Here is a 23101-nt window from a genome sequence, read left to right on the forward strand (position 1 = left end):
CCATCGCTCTTCATATCTTATCTGAATTGCAGAAAATATACTTTATCTTAATTAAACTGAACAGAAGAGCAGTTGAAATGCATTTTGTCAGCCTTCCACATATTGAAAGCGTGAGGATTTAATCAAATATCAGTTATCTCAATTTCCTTCCATCAGTAGCAGGAGTCACGTGCAACACCAGCTAAAGCTCACTGCAGTAAACGCAGCCTGAGCCAGAAATCTGCTCCACAAGAAGATTCTCTTGTGGTTACCTGACCTGTGCCAGTAACAGACTAGATGTCAGGACTGAAAAGAACCTGCTGTGTCACGTTTCTAGGTAACTACACTGCTAGTCAAGTGCGCACAAACATCCTCGGTCCTGTAGCTATTAGCTGATCTTGCACTGGCAAAGTTTACACTTCAACAGAAACAATGAGCACGTGGTGTCATCTAGTGCTCCATTGCCTCCACTGAGTTTCCCAGATTTCTCCAGGTTATCTAGCACTGTTTTGAATCACAAACCTCCAGATCCTGTTTGAGAGCCCCCCTTTATGGAGACTATCACAGACATTCAGAGCCAAGAAGCAAGAGCTAATGCAGAACTTGCTCCTTAAGAAATAGTCCCTGTAGGAAGACTTAAGAACACTCAAAAATGCCTATATAGTTCAGGACTTTCAGAGACTCCAAAGATACGCTCATCCACTCTAGAAATTCTACACAAGTTGTGATTAATGAGATATTCCAACAAGATGCTGGTCTATTTGATGCAGTGGTAGCTTTAAACAGAACCTCTTTCTAGATTAAGTCTTAAATCCTAATTTTTCATCCTTCAGGTATCAGAAGATGTCTAGGTCAATGCCCTGGATACGTGAAAATAAACACAAGGAGGAAGATGCATATTCTTAAAGAAAGGTAAGCTGTGGAGAAGTGGAAGAGGAACATTCTACCAAAGAAAAAGGTCTGGAATATCATTAAAAAAATGAAACATGCTTAGTACACACACCTTCTCCTCCTACCTTGGTGCACCATTTGTTCTGTGCTGAGAGCACTTCCCCCCTCCCCATCTTGGCAGAACTGCAATGTTGGTAAACTCCAGATTTAGAAGTGTGAGCAAAAATTCACAGTTTACTGTTTCCGATACTTTTCTTGATACTGATCTGTTTTCTCTGTTGTGAAGTTTCATACTACTACCAGAAATTGCTTTGTCACAGCTCTCTCCACTGCTCTTCCAACTAGAGACCGACACTTTCCTTTCTGCATCATGCCAGGCCCCACATATTTTGAACCCTAGCATACGATGCTAGATTCCACTACATCAGAAACTCAGCCTTTGACCAACAAGTAATTATGGCCTCAGAGTCACAAGCCTGAGATTATTACTTAGCCTATTCTTATACAAATGGAAAAAACAGGTCACTCTTCCAAAAAAGGTTCACTTGCATTACTGATGGTGTGTCAATAACCTGCTTCCAGCAAACAGTACTCCAAGCTTAAAAATCAGCATGTCATCTTGCATCCAAGGCTTTGAAAGCACAGCCAAGGAAACTTGAAGAGAAAAAATGTTACTTTCTCAAACAACAAACGAAGATTCACAAAAACACTAGCTAATTTCATATGAAATATCTGCATTAAGAGGTATGACAGAACAGACAGCTAAGTCAACTCTACATTACTAACAAAGCTTTTGGTTGCTACTCACACTGTACAGATACCAACTAGCCTTAGATGCTTTCAAGAACCGGTTAGAAAAATACAAACAGTAATTTTGGAAAAAAACTGTTCTTAGTAAATTCACACCTAATAACGTTTAATGCCAAAGTGTTTTTACCTACCTCTACTCATTTCTTGAAAAGAAATTAAGTTCAACAGTTCCCATAAACACAAGAAATATTCCCCCCTCTTTCTTGGGAAACTCATGGAAGTAAAAACAAAACCAAAAAGCTTAAAGGAATGCAGAAAAAAATAGTTTGGGAAGCTCTCCAAAGCCAATCCAGTTACAGATATAAAGGGCTTTTTATTGTACATGAACTAGCAAAAAAAAAACAAAACAAAAACCTCCCCTCACCTAGTCTCCTCAAACCAGCACAACTATGTTCCCCTGAGTTACCCTTCTCTCTAACAGAGGATTAGCAGAAGTGTCCCCCTTGTTAGAAGTGCAGCCTCTCCACCTGTGCTATCAGTTTCTCCTAGCACACACCCCAAGACTCCAAAAATCAGTACAGTCTGTGCACACTTCAGTAACAGCAAGTGGGGGTAATTATCAACCACTGCCTGGGGAGGTCAGGAGCTACAGCAAGAATTCAAACACCTGTATCCACTTGTTTTAATGAAAATATGCTCCACATTTGTCTGCAACCTTCAGCCAAGTCAGTGGCAAGCCTGAAAAAAAATCATCCAAATCAAAGCCCTAACGCAGCCCTGCATAATCAGAGAAGCATTTCAAATGGAAGGCTGAACTCACTTTGGCAGAGGAGTTACCTGGCTATTTGGGCACACTGTGATACCAAGTTAAATACATCTTTCTTTAAATACATTGTGAACAGATAAACTAACAAAGAAAGCTTACAAAGCTAACTTGAACATACTAACTTACAATTGTCTCAATTCCTATGCTCTGATACTAAAAATAAGGTTGTGATATGGATACAGAGCAAAAACTCATCTTACAGTTACTGCTTTCATTCAGAAGTCACGCGTCTTCTCAGTTCTGAAAACAGCACGTCTTCTCAGTTCGCTGCGCAGCCCCTTGCCATCAGACACAGGAGGCCTTGCTGAGGGAAGATGTCCTGTAAGAAAGGAAGGTAGAAGACAGTAGGAAACTCCCTTCTCAGTTCATTTATTGCAAAGGACAAGAATTTGTTAGTCACCTAACAGTCAGATACACATAGAAGAATTGAACACTATTCTCAGGTGCTAAAGAAGCATTCCTGTAGAAACGTGATTCTCTGATTCTCTTCTGCCTCGTCAGCCATAAAATGGACACCTGTGAGGTTACTCTCTATGCACCTCACTGCAAAAAGCCAAAATAAGAAAAAAAAAAAACCACTCAGAACTCTGAGTGTTCTCAGAACTCTGAGAACACTCAGAGTTAAATCCCCACACTTCAGTTTTCCTATTTTGAAAACTGCTAGTATTTTTTACAGAATTTAGCTTAAGAAATTTAATCCGAATACACTGCTTTAGTCAGCTTTTCTAAATCTAGATGTCCTTAGAATTTGTAGCAGTGACTACTCTGAGGCATTCCAGGCTTCTAAGGACAAAAAAAACCCATGCACTTTTTTTTGACCTCTGTGGACTCTAAAGTTACAGTATTTGCCAGCATCTAAGGCTGGTATAGTTCTAAAAATACGGAGTATTTTTAGAAAAACTTTTTTTTTTTGCCATTAGAAATATTGTTTATTAATTGTATTTATTAAGTGGTGTTTGTTTCATCTTTATCTCATCCTTTCTTCATTTTTGTGTAAATGCTTTATAATACACTTATCAGTATAGTGACGCGGTTACATAAATAAAAACAGGGAAAAAAAAGTTATTGGGGGGGAGGCTGGTCAACGTTTGGGGTTTTATTTGTACACTAATAGGGGCATGCAACCAGATAGCGTGTACCATTGCTCTAGAAAGCCAAATCTCCGTTCCTCTGCCTCCACCACCCAGCTCTGTGACCCCACTGAGGTTTCCCACTCCCTTCTCTCCTCCCCAGGCCACTCGCCCTCAGTGCGGGTATTTCAGAGGGCTTGGCTGAACGCTGCCTCCCAAAGCACGTGGCTCCAGCGGGCTCACGCTATAGGGGGGAGGGATTTTCTGGTTGTTTGTTTTTTATTTTCCACCCCCAGCTCTCCCGAGGGGCGCTCCGGCTGAGCCCCCGGCCCCCTCCGCAGGCCTCCCACACGGGCAGCCCGGGGCGGCAGGCAGTCCGGAACGAGGCCCGCCGGGGGAGGCCGGTCCCGGGGCTGCCCGTGCCGCTGCTGCCCAGCTGAGCGCCGCAGGAGCGGGGCCCCTCCAACCCCGGGCAGGGCGAGGAGAAGGAGAGGAAGGCCGCGGCCCTCCCTACTGACCTGCCGGCGGCAGCGCCCCGGGCCGGCCGCGCTGCGTGCCCTCAGCCCGCTCAGCCGCCGCCAGCTCCCTCACACGGCCGCATCACCGCTGCCCCAGCCCGCTCGGATCCCTCCGCACCTCACCTCAGCGCGGCCCGCCCCCAACCCCCCCCCCCAAAAAAGCCGCCGACGGCCCGGGAGCGCTCCCGCTGCCCGTACGTCGCCCTCCCGCCGCGGCCCTTCCCCTCGCTGCCAGCTCGGAGCCGGACTTCAACCACCACGCCGGGACTACTTTTCTCGCACGAGCGGAAGCACACCGCCTGTCTGCGCGCGCAGCGCCTCGGTGCGATTTTAAAGGCTCGGGCGGCGCGCCGAGCGCGGGGCATGCTGGGACTTGTAGTCTTCCCCCGGGGCCTCCGCCGGCGGGCCGGGAGTATCCCGCGGCGGCGCCCGGCCTCCTCGCCCCTCCGCAGCCAATCGGTGGCTGCCCTGGGCGGGGAGGCTCCGCCCCCAGCCGCGGTGGGCGGGGCCGGGCCGCGGCCGGCGGCGGCCGGAGTCGGTTGGTGCGCGCGGGCGCGGCGGCTGCAGCCCCGTCCCGGAGCCGGATCCTCGCCGGGGCCCGGCGGCCGCCGGCCCTCACGGAGCTCCCTCGCCGCCGCCTCCTCCTCCTCCTCCTCCTCCCCCCCCGCTCGCCGCCCCCGGGAGGCGTCGCAGGGCTGGGGGGGCCGCTGCCAGGTGAGGGGACGGGCCGGGCTCTGCGGGCGGCGGGGGGCGGGTAACGGCGCCGCGGGGTCGGGGTTGCTCGGGGAGGGACGGGCCGGGGGGGCGCCGGGAGGGGGCCGCGGGGGGCCGGGGGGGGCCGTGAGGGGTCCCCCGGCGCCCGCCCCGCCCGGAGGCTCCGTGCCCCCGGTTCCCCGCCGGCAGCCCCCGGGCCCCGCGGCGGAGCAGGGCGCGGCCGGAGCCCCGCAGGGAGCCCCCGTGGGCTCGGCGCCGCCTGGGGCCGAGGCTCCGCCGGGCCCCGCCGCCCCCCTTCGGGAGCTGCCGCGGGCGCCAGGTGAGCGCTGCCCCCCCCGGCTCGGCGCGGAGGCGCCCGGCGCCGTGCTCCTGTCAGCCCGCCGGCGCTGCCTCTCCCCACCGGCTTGCTCTGCGCTCCGGGTCGGGCCGGCCGGGCTCCAGCGCCGGGGGAAGCTGGGGCTTGCTGGCCCGGCTGCTCCCAGGAGGGAGCGAGGCTCGGGAGCGTGGCCCGGTGGATGTCCGGCCTGCGGTTTGCCGGGGGAGCCTTCCTGAAAGCCCCTGCGAGCTCCGGGCTCTCAGCGTTCCGCCGGGCAGCGTTCGGCTTTTGTTCTTCTCGGAGGGCTTCGCCTGGGGCTGGAGTTTTTCCCGCGTGCTTTGCGGCTCGAAGATGGGCTGGTGTCTGCTAGAGCGCTTTGTACGCGGAGGTTTGGGGGAGAAAATAATAGGCAAGGTGTATGGGTGGGAAGGAGGGCACACAGTTGTTCAGGAGCCAGGACTCTCTGGAATTCCGGTAGCTGGGTTGCGTAGTTAGAAAGTTTGAGTAAACTTGTATAAAGTTACCAGCTGAACAACTACCTTTGTTACAGATTAAACGTGTTTAATTCTGTCGGACTTTTGTTTGACTTACAGCCTCATTTAGGCGGTTTGGTTCCAGCAGTTCAGCAGCGCAGGAAATACTTGTGGATATTTTATTTGGTCACTTTGACTAGTTAGAGCTCTTAATCTAATTCCCTTCTGGCTTAAAAGGTTTTGTCTGTGAAGTAGCTAAGATGATTTATCCAGATGAAGCATCTTTCTGGCACAGCTGCTGCTGCAGTGTGTTTTCAGGAAAGCCTCATTTTGTCCTCTAAGCTGCAGAAGTATGCAAGAAGCGAATTACCCAGTTTTCCATGAGTAACTTTCCATGATTAAGCTTGCACATTCTTTTCGTGATGGATTTACCTTATTGTTCGGCTATCTCCCGTAGATAAGGCAGTTCACAGACTTCCTAAATGACTTTCTTGGGTTGTTCTGTTTGTTCCTCCGCACCTGAGCGGCGGTGGCGGTGCGGTTCCCGAGGCTGGGCGGGAGGCACCGGCTGCGGAGCGGGGAGCCAGCAGCACGCCTTCCTGCCCGGCCTCGCTGCCAGCAGGCACTTCCACCCAGCTGCGCGCTCCTGGAAGTGAGCAATTGATAGGAGAGGGAGCTTCACTCGTGGGCACGAGGTTTGGCTTTCATTGTTTCAGAACGTGCATTAGCCATGCAAATAAATGCATTAATTTCAAAAGAACAGCATTCCCTATTTATTGGCAGGTCTTAAAGTTGCTTCAAAGGAGAGAGCCAAGAGACAAAATACCGTTCCAGATTCGTAGGTAATTTGTGTTCCTGACTTTGCGGCTCTTTAAAAAAAAAAAGTCTATTTATAAACATATTTACTGAAATGCTTATTCATTTGTTTGTGTTTGAAAAAAAAAATATATATATATAGGTTGGAATTGATTGCTTAAAGAAAAACAAGAGGGACGGTGCTGTTCGGCCAAACAACTCCTAAGTGGTTTCTTGCCTAATGAGGGTAGTCAAATACTAAGATAACTATTGTAAATTAGTGTTTAGGGTCACAGACATGGGTAATTGCTGTTAAGCTTCTGTACTGTGCTAGGAAAAATATGTCTGTGAAAAGATTGCTATCAAGTTAACAAGTTGAGACATGCTTTCTTTTCTCTGCCTTGTTAGTGGATTAACACTCCTGGGTCTCTCCTTTCCTTTTCCTTTTTCCTATGTAGTCTCCGCTGTTAGATTTCCCTTTTCCCTAGAGCTGCCCGTCATCCCAATTAAGAATTAGACCCTCCCATCCCCACGAGTTGCCTGTTTGCTTTTCCCTTTTCTCCGAAGGGATCCACGGTTTCACTCCTCGTCGTTGCTTTTCCTGTTCTCACTCCTTTCTGACAAGACCAGCTTTCAGGTGGTGTTGACTCCACAGTCTTTTTTCTGTGGATGCCTGATAGACCCTCTTTTCCCCAGCTTGATAGCCAGAGAGGTCTAACCTGGGGATTTCTAGGTATGGATCCGAGCCGAGGGCCTTCTCCTGCCAGCTTCCCCGTTGTTCCCACTTCCTGCGCTGCTGCAGCTCCTGAAGAATCCTGCTGAGCTGCTCCCTCCCGTGCAGTCGGTGTGTCATAGCTGACAGTCGGGTAGGGGCAGAATAGCAAGATGCAGGTGATGGGTACAGTGAGGAGATAGTGCTGTATTTGTGAAAAGCTCTGGCGATTGAACATTATACAGCCATGTGACATGAAAAGAGATAGTGACGAGAACGCTTGGCATGGGAAACTGAAAATAAAACTTCCTTATCTTTCTGCTATTAATATGTGATAACTCCAGATGTTTTTAACCTACTTAGGACACAAAAATGGGAAGCTGTAAACCACGGTTTGGTTTATTAGTTGAAGCAGAGTTCGAAGAAATAATGTCAAGTTGTTCGCAAGCCACGAGTAGTGTTTCTTCGCGCTGAGCGGCAGCCAAAAATCACCAGAGTGGCAAAATCCGCTCTACATGCGCATGAAATAACACAGGAAGAAGAGATGCCCGGCCCCAGATCACAGCCAAGGGAAAGAGGCTCTAGGCTCTTGCTAGAAGGGGTTGGCGAAGCACGATGCCTCTGCCCATGGCGGTGGTACCTGTGGCAGGGGGGTACCAAGACCTCCTCTGAGGGTTTTTTAGTGTTCTCCCAGACATGGCCACTGTTTAAGGGTACCCTGGCATTTACATTGACCTAAAGCTGAGGTCGTTGCATTGTTTCACATGTATCGACACAATAATGTAGAATTGCCATTGCAGTACGCTTTTAAATTTAAGGGTGGAAAAATATAGGCTGGAAAGTGGGATTACACTTGGCTAGTTGGCTTTCACAATTTTAAAGCAGGGTGAAGTGGAAGAAGTAAACAGTATGCACTGAAAAGAATATGAGAGCTTTAGTATTTCTGAAGTGTTAGTGACAAGGATAAATTACTTGTTTTTACTTGGTAACAGCTCTAATTAGCTGTCCAATATTTTAAGCTGCAGTTTCAATAAATCGTGGTTTAGTATTGTACCCTGCGTGTTTCCTTTTGGTTTTTCCAAACCGTAAGCAGAAATTATCGACCGTGCGAGAAAATCTCAGTCTTCCTTTTGCCTAAGATAAGTGGCTGAGTCACTAAAGCAATTTCTTCCCCCGTATCTCTTTAAGTGGACTGAGTTGATTTGAGATCGCCTGATTGTTGGGAAAAAAAATGTGGATAGAGGCAAACTACGCAGCGGTTTAGCTTCGAGGTCACTTTCTTTAAATTGATTTTCTTATGGGTATTGCACGGGCTGTTACAAAAGTTGCTGTGCTAACTCACCGCATTATAAAACAACTTCACCCCACTGGTTCTGGGTTTGTCTGCTCAGATGAGGCCAAGAAGACCAAAATTGTGGAAACCCTGTGCAGCCTAGCTCACCATTTCTCTCTGCCCTGTAATCACGTATTGCTGAGCGCGATGAATGCAAAGTCAATGTAAAACTGCACCACTTGGGGAAGTGTTTTGTAATCAGCCTTTAACTCATTTTTCTGCTTGAAAAATCTGTGGGTTTTTTTTTGGGGGGGGGGGGGGGGGGGGGGGGGGAACGACTCGTCCTGACTGGTTTCCCGTTTTGAGTGCTTGGGTGGCAGATTCCAGTGCAATGTGCAGAGATACGTAGAATTTTACCTGGATTGTTCTGAAAATCTCCGCCTCGTAGATCCACTCGTGCCTGTCACGTACGGGACTGGCCTTAACCGAGATGCTTTTGCGTGAGTAAAGTAGCAATAACAAATGGTGTAATACAAAATGTTACCTGGACAAGACGTTTTTAAATCCTTCCACTGGCAGGCTGTGCCCCACGTTGTACTTGAGAGTAGTATTTCAGTTAAAAAAACCTTACGTGCATTTAAACGTAATTGCTGAAAAATGCTCAACTGTGTTAATGCAGTCACTGTTGATTTCAGGAGACACTCTTAGCAAAGTTTTTGAAATCACAGTAAATAAATGGATAAAAATTGTGCCAGGCTAAACATTGTAGGCTTCTAGCGATACTTATTTTAGTAACATCTTGTCTGAGATAACAGTTCAGCGTGGTGCTAAAGAGTAAGATCCTTACTTCGTGAAGCCAGTACTATTTTAGAAGTACTGTGACTAGCAAAAAATTTGCCAGATAAATGCAACCTCACTGGTGCTTAAGCAGATTTGGATTATTATGTTACTTGATAGAGGCTCTATAGGAGAGTATTCAGTGGTAAATTCACCGCTGAACCGTAAATGTTTTTATAAATCCGCTAAATAAGTATCTGAATCTTAAAATGTTCTTTCTTGAATGGCTGCCTCTGTAAAAAGGCCTCTGTAAAAAGCCCATCAAAGGAGGAAGATGGTACATAGTACGAATGATGTAAATACTGCATATGTATATTTATTTATATGCAGTCTTCCAGCTCTAAGGCTCTTACTGTTAGAAAAGCCTTCATACACGTTTAAAAGACATCTAGTGTATGCTATAAACATGATCAAATTTAGACATCCTTCTAGATTGACTTTGTGTATATTGCCTCCTAATATAAATACCTGTATGCATCGCAGATGCTCTTGCTGTGATCTTAGATGCTAAGTAGCCTTTTTTATATTACTGTATTGCTTCTTTATCTGTTAAAGTCCTTTCTGTGTTGTTTTTTCTGATTGCAGCAAGAGAGAGAACAGTTTAAAAAAGGAAAAATGTAATCCTACCTCCCATTGGCCAGTAAATTCAAAAATGGTCGTGTCTGAAGGTAATGGAAACACTTAAACATCTTACAGTTCTTGAGTTGAAAGTGTCCTTGTGTAGCTATTAGTCTTTTAGCCTTTTTTTCTTTCCCCAGAGGCAAGTTCATTCTTTTTCTCCACCTTGTATTCGTCCCTAATCATCTTCTGCAGAGTAACCTTTGAGCTTGTTTGGAACCCCATTAAAATCACTGATTCTCTCCGAGAAGGCTCAGAATTACATCAGTTTTGCTTTAATAAACTTTGAAGTTTAATGCAAATGCATACAAGCTCAGAGAGAATAAATATTAGTATAGGAGTTTTCCATGGAGGAATAAGCCCTATTGTGTAATTGGTTTTCCATTTGCCTTCCTAATTGTCTTTGCCTTCCTCTTCTAGATGGGGTATTTTGCTTAAAAACAGGTTGCACAATGTTCTCTGGTGTCAGACTTTGGGTCTGTAACTATATGGTTAAAGAGCATGACTTGTGCTGTTTGGAATGATCCTGGGAAAAGGCAGTTTATTTAATGACTTTTGTACTGTAAACTCTGGATGTTCTCAGCCCTCGGAAGCAGGGAGATGGCTCAGCTGAAGGGGAGGTGCAGAGAACGGGGGGACACGGAGCCCCTCATTTCGGCCAGTTCCACGTGCTTTGGTCGTGCAGAGCAGTGCAGTTCGTTGTAAGCAGGGGAGTAACTCACTGAGCTTGGTGTTCAGTGTGCATCCAAGGCATTCGTGTTGACTATTTTAGAACATGACATCTGTAAAATTGTGTTTTCATGCTGTGATTGTTTTTTCCTCACAATTTGAATGTCTAAAGGGATGCGATATCAGATTATCTGCAAGAAAGTCTCAGACTTCGTGGGATGCTAATGAAGCTCTCAAGAATGTGTCTTTAGATTGTAACAACTTTTTAAAACATTAGGCAGGCCTTCTGAAAATCAGGCAGGCTCACGTTTAAAGGTCACTATCTCGGGCTTGAAAAGATTGCCTGGGAAGTGCGGAAAGCAGAGGCATGTTAGGACAAAGCTTGCTGAAGCCTGACGTGCTCCTGTGCCTATGCATTTTGCCTAGTAAGAATTTCTTGTGCGGTGAGGGCAGAATTCCTGTTACAGAAAATGCCAGGCCAAGCAGAGCTTAAAGCACATTTGATCTGCCTTGCAATCTGCATTGGTTTGGGCTGCTGTATCGCAGTTGTCATCTTGCTCCACGAACCTGTTGGCATGCAGGGTGCTGGTGCGTGGTTCCTCGCGAGCAAACCCACTTAACTTGGGCCAGTGGGAGCGAAGCTCTTCCAAAGGTGTCTCTTTGGGGGGAGTCGCTCAGAAAGGGGTACATCAGAAGGCATGTTGCACTCCCCTATGTAAAGTACCTGTTTTTAGCAGTAGATATAGAGATACTGTTAGTAACAGTTGCCATGAAAATCCTCCTGCGACAGCTTTGCAGATGCAAGGTGGAATTGCGGAGCGGTAAGACAGATTCCTCAGCGGTACTGGAGCTTTAGTCATGGTGAGTTCTCCTGTGTTCTGTATAATTATCTCTGTTTTTCTGCTTGTTGGAATGTGCAAAGTGTTTGATTATTTTGTTTGTTTGTGCAGTTGCTTTCACAGACAGCAGCTGAATCAGGTTCCTTTCCGATTGGTATTAACACTCAGCATCAGTATGGTATTCAGTAAATACATTCATTAAATGCAGCATTGCAAGTCATAGCACATTGCATAATATTGTGAATAGCAAGAAGTGCTGCATTAAAAGCAAAAAGCCCACTTCTCACCCTTTTTTTAATTTTTCTTTGTAGTGCATGATGGTGATAACATTGCAGGCTTTTTTCCTTCTCTGTCCTTTGCAGATTGACTTCATTGCTTATGGTTGTACATTATCTTTGTTTTTCAATGTATATCAACAGAACAATGGAGATAGCAACTGACAGACCTTTTGAAGCCAAATTTGCAGGCTGAGAAGCAGTGTTGTATAGAAACATGTTGGAAAAGATAACCAGCATGGGTTATCAGACGGGGTTCTACTCAACCCCCTGCAGATGCAATTACGGAAAAGGCGGTGTAACAGTGTTTTCTGAAATGTTCCAATGCAGCTGCCAGGGCACTTGATGGAAGGCACATGTATATGCTAAATTCATCTGTGAAATCACAGTAAGCAGGTGAAACACTAAAGCAACAGCATTTAAATGTAAGTGGCAATTAGATTTCTTAACCTTTCAAACGTTACTTAATTTGTTATCTTTTCTTCTAGAGTTGACTTAATACACAGACAATTGCAGGTAATCATGATCTACGTAAAAAGCTGACTTTGGATGCCTTCATATGAAAGTTGTAAACATCCAAGCAAAATGAAATCTGTAGAATGCAGAAGAAAATGTGAATTGGTATACAGAATAACGCTACCTCCAGCGGCGGGCAGTACTTACTGAGGGAGGGGGGTAATTTCAGCAAATAGTCCCTCACATTGTATTACGTGGGTAACGCTCAAGTTTCTCAGATTGTGCTGCCTAGGGGAGTTGCTGTACTTCTTCGTCTAATTATAAACATAAAGCAAAGGTGGAGAATGCATTGGAAAAATGAGAAGCCAATACTGGTTCATAGTTGCAGTAGTCAGACTGGATGCAAACAGCTGAACTGCGGATGAAACAATTATTGAACGGTTGAAATAATGAAAAATAAGTGTGGGCTTATAAGCGAGTGTGTGCTGTGCTTTTCCAAAAAAATCGGTGTTATGTTTTTAGTGAATATGTTAGAGAGGAACATTTGTCAGGACAGTCTCGCATCAAAGGAGGTCTCTCGACAGCAGAACAATATGGCTTCTTGGATTGCCTGCTGGTGCCTTTCATGAGTGCGATGCTTATCCATTTAAACTTGCATTTCAAGTGATACAGGAGCAGTTTTGATTACTGTTTAAAAACATAATTTCTTTCCTTTTGGTGAGCGTGAAGCAATAGTGGATTTCATGTAATTTTTGGTTCACATTCTCCTGCTACTTTATGAAATGTCTGTAACTGAGCTGGGATCTACAGATGTAAAATAGCTGCTTTTAGCTCAGATGATTTTGCTCAATGGTTCAAGGTTTCTTTTCCATCACTGTTTTTCCATGAGCTCTCCCAGCAATTTCAGGGTAATGGTTCTACAGGGAAGATGAAACGTGTGTTAGCTATATTTATATTCATTGGATGATGATGCACAGCATGAGTTGCCCTGCCTGCACAACGTGTGTAAGAATTCTGAAAATGACTTCTGGTGGAGAGTTGAAAGCTTCAGCAAGTCCTGTATCCTGGTAGGACTGAGCGGTATGGGCCTCATCTCAGAAGCTTGTTTGCAGTCATTAGTCCAACAAGTTATTATCTAAAACCTCTTAACAGTTTTTCTTGAAAATGCTTGTGTGTTTTTCTTTTTTTTTTGGCAGTGGTTTTATGAGCTGGTATAGAATAGAGGGCTGTCACACCACAAAAAAGAAACCGTGTCCGGGCATTTGTGAGATTAACTAAACCTCAGTTTCTATTCTGAGAGTTTAAAAAGTGCAAGGAAAACGGACAATCCGATCTTCACAAGGTGCCTTTCTCAGTCTTGTAGGGAACGTACACAGTACATACATAACATTGCCTTATCACTTCAGTATCCGTGGGTGTGCATGGCAGTGTCATTTAAGAACACAGAAATATTCACAGAGCTAAAGGGATTCTTGAAATTGAGTGGTACCCCAAATATCAGAAACCTAGCTTTTATTATAAGTGAAAAATATATTGAGATACATCTGCCTTATGGTTTCTGTGAGAGACAGAGGTGAAGACTTCCCATTATAACTACCTTCTAAATGCAGCAGTGGCCCTGTTCTGCTTTACAGGGTATGCTACGACCTGTGAGAAATAGTTCCTCTTGGAAAAGCTGTACACAACATGAAAAGAGAGGGAACATAATCTCTTTTGCCTCTTCAAGATGTGCTGGAACAAATCTTTTTTTCCCATTTTTTTGCATATTTTTCAGATGAACAACTCTCTTGAGCGTTGTGCTTTTTATTACACAATCTTTGTTTTTAAAGTTCTAAGCATGACCTCAGTTTTTATTTTGGTTTTAGTAAAGTCTTTGCTGCTTGTAGCCCTGTAAAATCTAAGAGATTTTCCTCTCTTTGAGCTCCTTAAGACCCATAGTCCACCATAGTTTATATGGGAGGCTTAAGTGAGGAGTCTTCTGAGTAGAAAATGTCTTCTATAGTGCTTCCAGATTTCAAAATCATTGGAATTTTCTCTGTGTAAAGTTATAACTTCCTGAGAAAATGTTGGCATCCACTGTGGAAGTTGTTAGTTTTTGGAACTTCTGTTTAAATTACTCTCTCTCTGCTTTATTTCTTCCTCTTCTTCCTAGGAAGAGAGGCATGGGGCTGCAGGGACTTCTTTGGAATCTGGAAAAAGGCAACAACTTAAGAGCGTGTGCATTTTGGGGGAAAATTGTTCTTGAACTGAAGAAATAATTTTAGAAGTTATGGCTTGTTTTGTTTTGGTAAACCAGGGCTATATAAACTTGTCAGCTTTGGCACTTTTATGTAAAAACTTCTTCTAAGTTGTCTTACGTATTGTTACAGAAAACAGTTATTAATATCCACTTCAGTATTTGTGAAAGTTAAGGTATATAATTTCTGTTGGTAGTTGAAGAGGACTGTTGGATTGTAGATACCTTTGGCCATGAAGGAGAAAGATTTGGTACAGATATGATCGTTCTAAGCTATGTTGTTCTGTAACCCCCAGGTTAAAAAAAAAAAAAATCCAGAAGATCAACTTGTCAGCATTGTTGGAAAGAAAATACAATCTTCTGCAACTTTGATTCGAGGAGGAGATGTTTCTATTCATACTGAGAGCTGTGTATCTGAGCTCAGCTTTGACACATATATCTTACATAAACATGCTTTTGTTAATCCAGCTGTTAATGCTGTTTTAGGAAGTAGTGTTAAATCTCCAGTTCGATTCCTATTTCAGGATGAGTCTGCTTTTCTCTGCAGAGTAGTACAGTAGAAGTCAACAGTGATTTAAAAACTCCTTGTAGCAGCATATCGGCCTACTGTTTCAGCGAGAAGTGTGACTGAAGTTCCCATCTCTGAGCAGAAATTTTCTTTGGTTTACCTGAAGATGTTCCTGGCTTAGGAAGCAGCTTGTGAGCATCCCCTCTGTCTATGCACTGGAAGCAGGTAGACAACTGGGGGAAATGGCTTTAGAAATCATCTCAAGAAAAGCCCTCTGCAATAAGCAACAGCTCCATCATTCACTAATTTAACAAGTAAGAAAATGAAAAGCTTGCCTAAAGTCAATTATTCCAGAGTTCAAAAGAGGACCCAGAACACTCTCAGGGTCTTACTCAGTTTGCTGCCCAGCCCTTTGGAAACAGCAAGCTACACTAAATATTTTTCTAGTTGCCATAACACAGTACGGATATGTAGTTTAATCCTAGCAGCTAGGCTGCTCCTGCTTCTTTTGTGAGAGGTTTAAGTCTTTAGTTCAAATGGTAAAGATTTATGGGTTTATATCACAAAAATTATTTCTAGGGGCATATCCTGGCACTGCTGTGTTTGGCTGTTTGTGACTGTTGTATTATCATCATTCTCGCTTTACTTGCTGTTGAAACGTGTGCTGCATCACGTGGTGTGCTCTGTTCAGAGCAACAATAGGTTTTGCTAGTTAAGTATGTCTGTCCATGAGCTGGAAGAGCTACCCTGCATATCAGAAGCTTGCAGTCAGACCTGCTGATTAGTATTTACTTTTCTCATGCCTGAATGCTAGCACGTGAGCTGGGAGTAATCTTTGGAATTAACTTCTGTATTGTTCAACAATAGGAAAAAGTTGGGAGCTGGGATGATGCTTAGTTTGTTGCTTGCTTTTCAGACCTGATCAGAAACTTCCATTTGAACATAGGAGAAGAATACCCAGAGTGAAAAGGTTGGTGCATTTTTTTTTGTTGTTGTTTTTTTCCACGTTCAGAGCATGGAAGATCCCGCCTTTGATCTCCAAGTCACTGTCTGAGTAAGTACTTCTCAAGTAAGGAAATGTTTCCAAAGTTCCATCAGTGACCTCAAGATCACTCCCATCATTTGTGAGGCAGACTCTGCAAGACAATAAAATGCACTCAAGTCTTCTGGTATTGTCAGATCCTGAGTAAAGATGAGATGAGAATGACTGACAGAAACCTGCCAGTCTGAAAACATACAATTTCTGAATTCTTCTGTAAAATGTACAGAAAATATAACATAGGGAGCAATGTTCGTACTCTAAGTTGGGAATACCACTGAAAAGGGCAAAGTGGAAAGTACCATTAAGGTGTCTGCAGCATTGAGTGGTCTTCATTTAAAGGATTTGGTGAAATGAGTCGATGCTTTTTGTAACTTGTTGTGCATAGCAGCAGTATGTGTGCCACGAACAGTCAGTCCTGTCTTGCAGCAAGGAAATGAAGCTCTTTCTGCACTGAGGTTCTGCAGCACTCTAATCTGGCTTATGCTTTATCGCAGATTTATTTCTTAATCTGCATCAGAGATTTTGCAGTACTGGCTGTTTTATAGCAGCCTGGTTTAGTTTTTGTTTTGTTTGAAAATATGCAGAGCGGTCCTGCTGTGATTAGGGCTTGGTGGTAGCTTTTGGCAAGTCCTTAATTACTTGTACAGTAGCATTGTACTGAGAGCGCGCGATGCGTTTCGAGGGAGGGGAAATGGGAACAATGTGCTGGTTTGCTTGTGTGGGCTAATATGACTCACTGAGGGTTTTAAAGGTCTTTTAGAAAAAGCTGGCAGGCCAGCCTCGGTTTTCAAATCAATTTCAATTGTCCAGCAATCTGTAAGTCTCCCTTCCACTGAGGAGGCCCTTGCAGTTCCCCATGGTTTGGGGTCAGCGGCTTACAAACACCGCACGGCCCAGTGAGCTGTGAAATCAGTCTTCCGGATGCTCCTGTAGAACTGTTGGATTGGTGGTGAGGCAGAAATCACTGTTGGGTCTTGTACTGGGTTATAAAACTTCTAAAACTGAAAACGTACAGAACCATGGTTCTGCGTGTTTTTTAACTGCTGTTAAACCACCGCTTGGGAAGTTCTTCTACTCTTTGAACGAGGGAAAAATATTGATCCAGAAATTTTCTTGAGGTGTGTTGCAGGATGTTGAACAGGATATTGTTCTGGCAGCTTGATGATTTTGCATAAACATAGTAAAGATATTTTGCCTGTATTAGAAATTGGAGCTAGTAGTAGATGAAGAAGCAGCGTGCTGGTTGAATGTTGGAGCTTATCTTCCCTTGATTCAGAAACACCTAACTGCTTTTATTTGGTGAATGCTTAAGATGGTTTAACTTGTATACAGTGCTTCCTGGTGAGAAGTTAGGGGTTTCAAAGATTTAAGTCCACTGAAGCAGAGGTTATACCTGTCACACGATCTGCTCCTCTGGCTGCTGTGTGAGCACTTGCTAACAGCTGAACTGGAGGCTTTTCCTCACCACTGGTTTCCTACCTACGTTCGCAAAATGTGCTTTCTGTTGTTGCTTCAAACATCTGTGACAACTGGCTCGTTGCTCCCACCCTGTGCCAAGTTGTGTTTCATATTAAATTATATTTTCAAAAACAATAGTTTGGGGAGGAGCTTGTTGCCGACTGGCTCCAGCTAGCGTGCCTGGGTCTGGCAGTGCACTTGGATGTCCCTTTGCAGCGTTCATGTCTTTGATTCATCAGCTGTCTCTTGCCCTTGTATTTTCTGTCAGTGCAGCAGTGTTTGCTCTCTGTAAAATATCTGCAAAATATGGCGTGTCCTCGATTGTACGATTCACCTTAGTGCAACTGCAAATGTATAGTGTTGTGCAAACCTTAGCGCTGCCTGCGTGTGCCAGAAAACTGATGGAACCAGCTACAAAACTGCGAGTGTCGGCTCTTAACCGGTGACAAATGGACGGGGAGAAACCAGCCGACGCTTTTGGGTCTGGGAAGGCAGGAGGGGTGCCTGCCTCAAAACTCAAACCGTGCGTCAGCGTAAGAACAGCTGTAGGAGCTGTCGCCGCGTCTGGGCAGTGGCCACACAAAGCCAAGTCTGTCTGATTCATCTGTTGCATTTGTGTGAAAGTTCACGTGCTTGGGGGGCTCTTTGTCCAGCTGCGCGTGTGGCTCATCTATGAGGGGTCTGAAAGCTTTTCTAGATGACACTAGAGGGGTTGAAAGGAAATGGAAAAGACGGAAAACAGACTTAGTGGGTATTTCAGCAGCTGTTTGCCAAATCACATTTTGGGATTCATTTCTATTTTAAATACTACAGTGGCTGCCAAAGAGCTGGCAAACTGTGATCCCCGTTGGAAGGGGGAGGAGACTTCATTACTCCTCTGCAGAGGAGGGACATCACTTTGTTTTCATGTTCCTGCATGCTTCCTCTTGTGAACAAAGAAATTCGGATTGGGGGGAGAGAATTATTGAAAGATTTTTCAGCAATTTAACGAAACAATAGGTTTGATTTACACTTCAAATGTCGTTTCCTGTCTTGTCTCACATCACTTAAATAGCTTTGAAAATAGTTTGGTTTAACTTTGTTTTATAGGTATGTGTCCTTTCCTCAGCTAGAACTGGTGGGGGTATTGTTTCCTTGATTATTTCCAAGTAGATTTAAACAAGAAGCGATCAGATTTAATCACCAAACAATCCTCCAAATTTGCAAGAAGGAAAACTGATTAGAATCACACACCCCCCTCCAAAAAAAAAGACAAAAAAAAAACAGCAGACTGCATAGAGTTATTTAAGCATATCAATTACTCTTAAGAGTGAAGCCTGCAATTTGGGAAGATAAGATGGCTGAACAGCAAAAGGAAAAAAAACTTGGAAGCCAGAAGATATCTAGGTTTTCTTCCTGCCTTTGTCGTGCCTCTCTTGTAACCTTGGAAACAGAGAGACAAAGTGGTTAACAAATTTGCTGATTCTTAAAATGGAGATAAGATACAATACACAGCTTGCTTCCGTTCTGCTTGATCCTCTGCAGAGTGCTGCAAGCACATTGTGTGTTTTGGGTTGGTTTTGGTAACCCAGCCTATATGCCAAACTTGTTCAGTTGTGCTGCTGTGCCCAGATGTTAGGCTGATGCTGTGCTGGGATCTGGCAGGCTTTCCAGGTTATTGTTCCCTCATCCCTTCTACCAGGAGGGCGGTGGGTGCTTCGGGCAAACGAGACAATTCTCGAACTTTCTGCAGGACGCCGAGTATTTCCAGTACACAAGCACCCTGAAGAGTCAGAGTACCCAGGAGGTGGTTTGGCTCCATGGTTTTCAAACAAGCTTTTGTTATTCTCGCAATGTATAAACCAGGAATTCAGGATTGTGGGATGAAAACATTAGAAAGTGTTCTTGGCAAATTTATCAACTGCAAAGCAGTTGCAAGCTCATGGTTCTTTCTGAATCTGAAGGTGACTCTTTCAAGTTTAGTTAACTGCTGCTTAGGGCTTCTCTTTTAAACCCTCTCTGGCTGTTCATGTGCTGTTTATATTAATGCAGCACATTGGTAGGCAATGCAGACGCTTTTAGAAATTGTAAGATTGTGCAGACATTTAATGACCAAGGATAAATTTCACAGCTGTGGATACTATTTATACTTCATATGCAGAAAAGAGTCTGCATCATGAAATAAGCACGGCTCAGTTCGTGTTGAGTTATATTTTTCTTTTTTTTATCTTAAGATTTTAGTTTTGCATGTTAAAAAGTGTTAGAGTGTCCATTTTGTAAGATAGAAAAGACCATGTATTGCCTGTTAAGAAAATAAGAAGGGAAAAATATAAATTTAAGAAGTGGGGAAAAAAGTAAACGGACTGAAGTAAAATGTTTAGAGATCTTAGTAAGGAATTCTAGAATCCCCGTGTAAGATTTTTGAGCTGAGAGGAATAGTTTCCAAATATGCCAAGGGAAGTCTGAACAATTAAAGTAAGGCCAAAAATAGCCAGGACCTGCCAGAAGATGAAGTGAGCAGTAGGTCATGCATCCAGTTAGTTTACAGGTTAAGGATCCGAAGCCTCTGCAGAGCATACGTCCCTTCCAGAACAGAGGTGGGTCCAAGCCCACGACTTGTGACTTGTCGTAAAAGAACCATTTAAAGCAATTTCCAACTTTTCAAAGCATGTAAGAAAAATAATTAATAATTTTATCTCAACTAAAGGACCTAGAAAAGGAGCAAGTTTGCTTGCTCTTTGTAAATGTGTTAACGATGGGAATCTTTTAGAAGTCAGCTTTAAAGGACAAAAGGACAAACACAATTATAGGATGTGTAAAATGGAAATTAGACACTGAGACTGAAGCCGAATTGCTTCAAAGACAAGAAGCTAGGGTAAATTAAGAATTATCAGATAACATCTTAGAAATACTGGCATCTAATATCTTTAACAGTTACTTTGAAAAAAGTTGGAGTGAAACCTCAGGAAGTTGCAGGCACTACATAGTTCTGTGCTCCAGTTTGTCTGTCTTACTCGGATCATAGATAATTTCATTTTGACGCCTATTTTATATCTGGAAATTTCCATGAAGTTACTTAAAGTAATCCCATGAAGTTATTTAAAATATCTTTGAATGCTTCTACATCATCTGGAGATTTAGTTGCAGTGTTGTAGTTAGTTCCCTTTTCTCCCTTAATGCTCTAAAATCCACAAGCTTGTTCCGTCTCAGATTGCTGTCTCTTATGGGAACCAGGGGCTAGGTTTAGTGGGTGAAATATGAAGTAATTTGATCGAGGGCTCAGAAGATACGATCTTTCCTTGCTTTTCTTCCCTTGTAATGTCAACACTGTGGTTTTTAGAAAATAATACTTTGCACGTACACTCTGAAGCTCTAATTCTGGCTGTAACTTGTCCTAAGCTGATACCGCTTTGTTGGGGTTGATCTGATACGGGTTACCATCTGACAGCACTTGTCCCTCTAAGAAACTCATTTCCAAATAACATATTACAAAAGCTTGATCAAAAGATAAAAGCTTGAACTAATAAGATGAATAATTTGCTGAGATCAAAGAGAAAATAGGATGGTGTAAAGCTGAGAGCCTGAGGCACTGATGTGTTCCCAAAAATCTTACTTGTCTGTGGTGGCTCTTGCTGACCATTGTCTGTGTCTCATTATCACTGCTATTTCTGAAAAATGAGGCCGTTTACTACCTGAAGATAAAGGGTGGCTGAGAAAGGTTTTTTTTTCATAATATGTAATAGATGTGGACTTTGATTTTTGGTTTGGGTATTTATGAAGCTCTTACTCTTTCCAGCCACTCTCAGTTCGGTTCTGCTGTCTGGGTGCAGGCAGGCGAACTTCTTAGGTCCTGCTGGAGCACAGGAAGGGGAATATCGTCCACAGGTTGCTGCCCCTGTGTTTGAGATCATAGAATATCCCGAGTTGGAAGGGACCCATAAGGATCATCGAGTCCAACTCCTATTTGGATGCAGAGCTGAGCTGCAGTACCTCTTAGTCACTGTGAGTATGGAATGAAACAGATGAGTTGACATCACCGTTAGTGATTTAAACATTGTAAACCTAACTGGCTTTACTTTGCACTGCAATGAGCTTGCAGTCATTCACCATCTTCTTGCTGAGAGGCAGTAGCTTGATACATCACTGATCTGACAAGAGCAAGTTTTTGTTTCTCTCCTGTTACCTTCAGCCTGCTCCTGAGCGATGTGTAAGTTTCATCCTTCAGGTGACTGGGAATTTGGGAATGCAATTTGCAGGTGCAGCAGGGAAATCTACGAACTCGCTTCTTGAAGACAGAAGTTGTTGGACTGTGTGAACAGCAACTGGTGTGCTGCTGCTGTTTGATGCTATGCTCGTCCTGCATAAACTGAGCTACCAGGTGGTATTGCCTCTTGTTTGGGGCTGTCCCCATGGACAAAAAGCATTTTTTTTTTTTTTTTGCACTGCCAGCAATGCACATCAAATTCATATATGTTCCCATAGGAAGAATGCTGTCATGCCCTTCTGTCTGCCCAGGCAGTTTAATAGTTCTCAGGTACAACATGACTTTGGTTCACCCCTGCCTCTCTCAGAAAAAACTGTGGCAAGCTGCTGCAAGTAATCCTTGCACCTTTGCTGAATGCTGACAGAACCAGTGTTGTGCAAATGGCTGCAAAACTGGGAGTACATAAAGCACAGCCAAACCTATAGTATGTTGTCTGGGTTTGTTTATATGGAGACTGCAATGGTGGTGTGTTTGGGCTGTGCTAGATGTAGTACCAGACCCTTGCTGTAATGCCTGTAACATATACCCAACGAGCCTGGGGGACTAAAGTTAAGTTTGAAAGGCAAGGCTTGTTTCTAACTAGCCCTAATTATGTGTTCATAAAACTTTGGAGAGTGAGTTATGAATTAATAGTAAAATAATATTAGATAATAAATAACTATCTTCAGTAGTGTTATGCTCAAGGAGACAGCATTCCCAGTTGATCTCTGGTAGCAGTAGGGAGAATGCAGCCCAAGAAATACGTTTGGCCTCCTGTTTTGGCACTCAGACGAGGCCTGGATCGTGGCCGCACCTGCATCCGGGCTCTGCTTTTGCGGGATGGAAGCTGCCAGACTCTGGCTCAAACCACCAAGGAGAAGGTGGAAGAGGGATCTTGCTCCTGTCCACAGCTCCTTCGTGGGAGGTTGTAGAAAAGATGAAGTCAAGCTGCTCAGGAGTGAGAGCACAAGAAGTAACAAACATAGATTGTAAACAAGGGAGAAATTAGCTTGCAATACAAGGGGAAAAGACTTCATTGTGACGATGGTTGGATGTTGGAACAGGGGCCCTGGAGGGAAGTAGTGGCACTTCTGTCTGTGGAGATGTTCAGAACATGAGTGGATGAGGCCCCAAGCAAGCTGGGCAAAGCCTAAACAGAAGCCAGTTGTTAAAATACTGTCGGTGGCAAAATCAAGTACATAAATGCAAAATTAATTTCACATTTCTCTCTCCACTTTGCTGGAATGTTTATATACATTGTGAGATTTGGCACATGAGTTTTCTGGTGTTCTGTTTATCGCTTAATATGTTTTAACTTACTTCTAGTCAGCTTTTTTTTCTAGAAGCTCTGTTTTTCTGTTTCTTTAAGGTTTGCAATTACAACAAAATACTGTTTTGGATGATTTGTTAAGTGAGCTTCAAAGACTCAAATTTTAGTATTTTCTTTGTAATGGAACATATTGGATTAACAACTGTGTACTGCATAAGTATTACACTTTTGGTTCTAAAGTGATCTTTCAAAAAACTGAGAAACAGGAAAATTTTTGGAGGTCTGACTCATAGAAGTAGTTATCCCGGTTGTGTGGTTATAGTTACACTCAAGTCGAGTAATTTCCTTCTAAAA

The 23101-nt window shown here is 44.0% G+C and overlaps 2 protein-coding genes across 9 annotated transcripts in view; one reads left to right on the forward strand and one right to left on the reverse strand.

Moving 5' to 3' along the window:
- HMG20A (high mobility group 20A) overlaps nt 1-4202 on the reverse strand; it is a 36330-nt gene extending 32128 nt beyond the window's left edge. The window contains exons 1-2 of the mRNA XM_048081298.2: nt 4035-4202; nt 2647-2765 (exon numbers count right to left, since the gene is read on the reverse strand). The gene's annotated coding sequence lies outside the window, so the exon portion shown is untranslated. The remainder of the gene's footprint in view (nt 1-2646; nt 2766-4034) is intronic.
- Nucleotides 4203-4537: 335 nt separating this feature from the next.
- PEAK1 (pseudopodium enriched atypical kinase 1) overlaps nt 4538-23101 on the forward strand; it is a 118880-nt gene continuing 100316 nt past the window's right edge. For 2 of the 8 annotated variants that reach the window (XR_010834290.1, XM_067004068.1), the window contains exon 1: nt 4538-4748. The gene's annotated coding sequence lies outside the window, so the exon portion shown is untranslated. Of the gene's footprint in view, nt 4749-15050; nt 15070-15671; nt 15726-21077; nt 21237-23101 lie in introns of those variants that run through there. The other 6 variants (XM_067004065.1, XM_067004062.1, XM_067004064.1 and 3 more) reach the window with 5 other exon arrangements.

Source organism: Anser cygnoides, chromosome 11 (genome assembly GCF_040182565.1).
Source record: "Anser cygnoides isolate HZ-2024a breed goose chromosome 11, Taihu_goose_T2T_genome, whole genome shotgun sequence".
In the NCBI taxonomy this organism is placed as follows: Eukaryota; Metazoa; Chordata; class Aves; order Anseriformes; family Anatidae; genus Anser; species Anser cygnoides.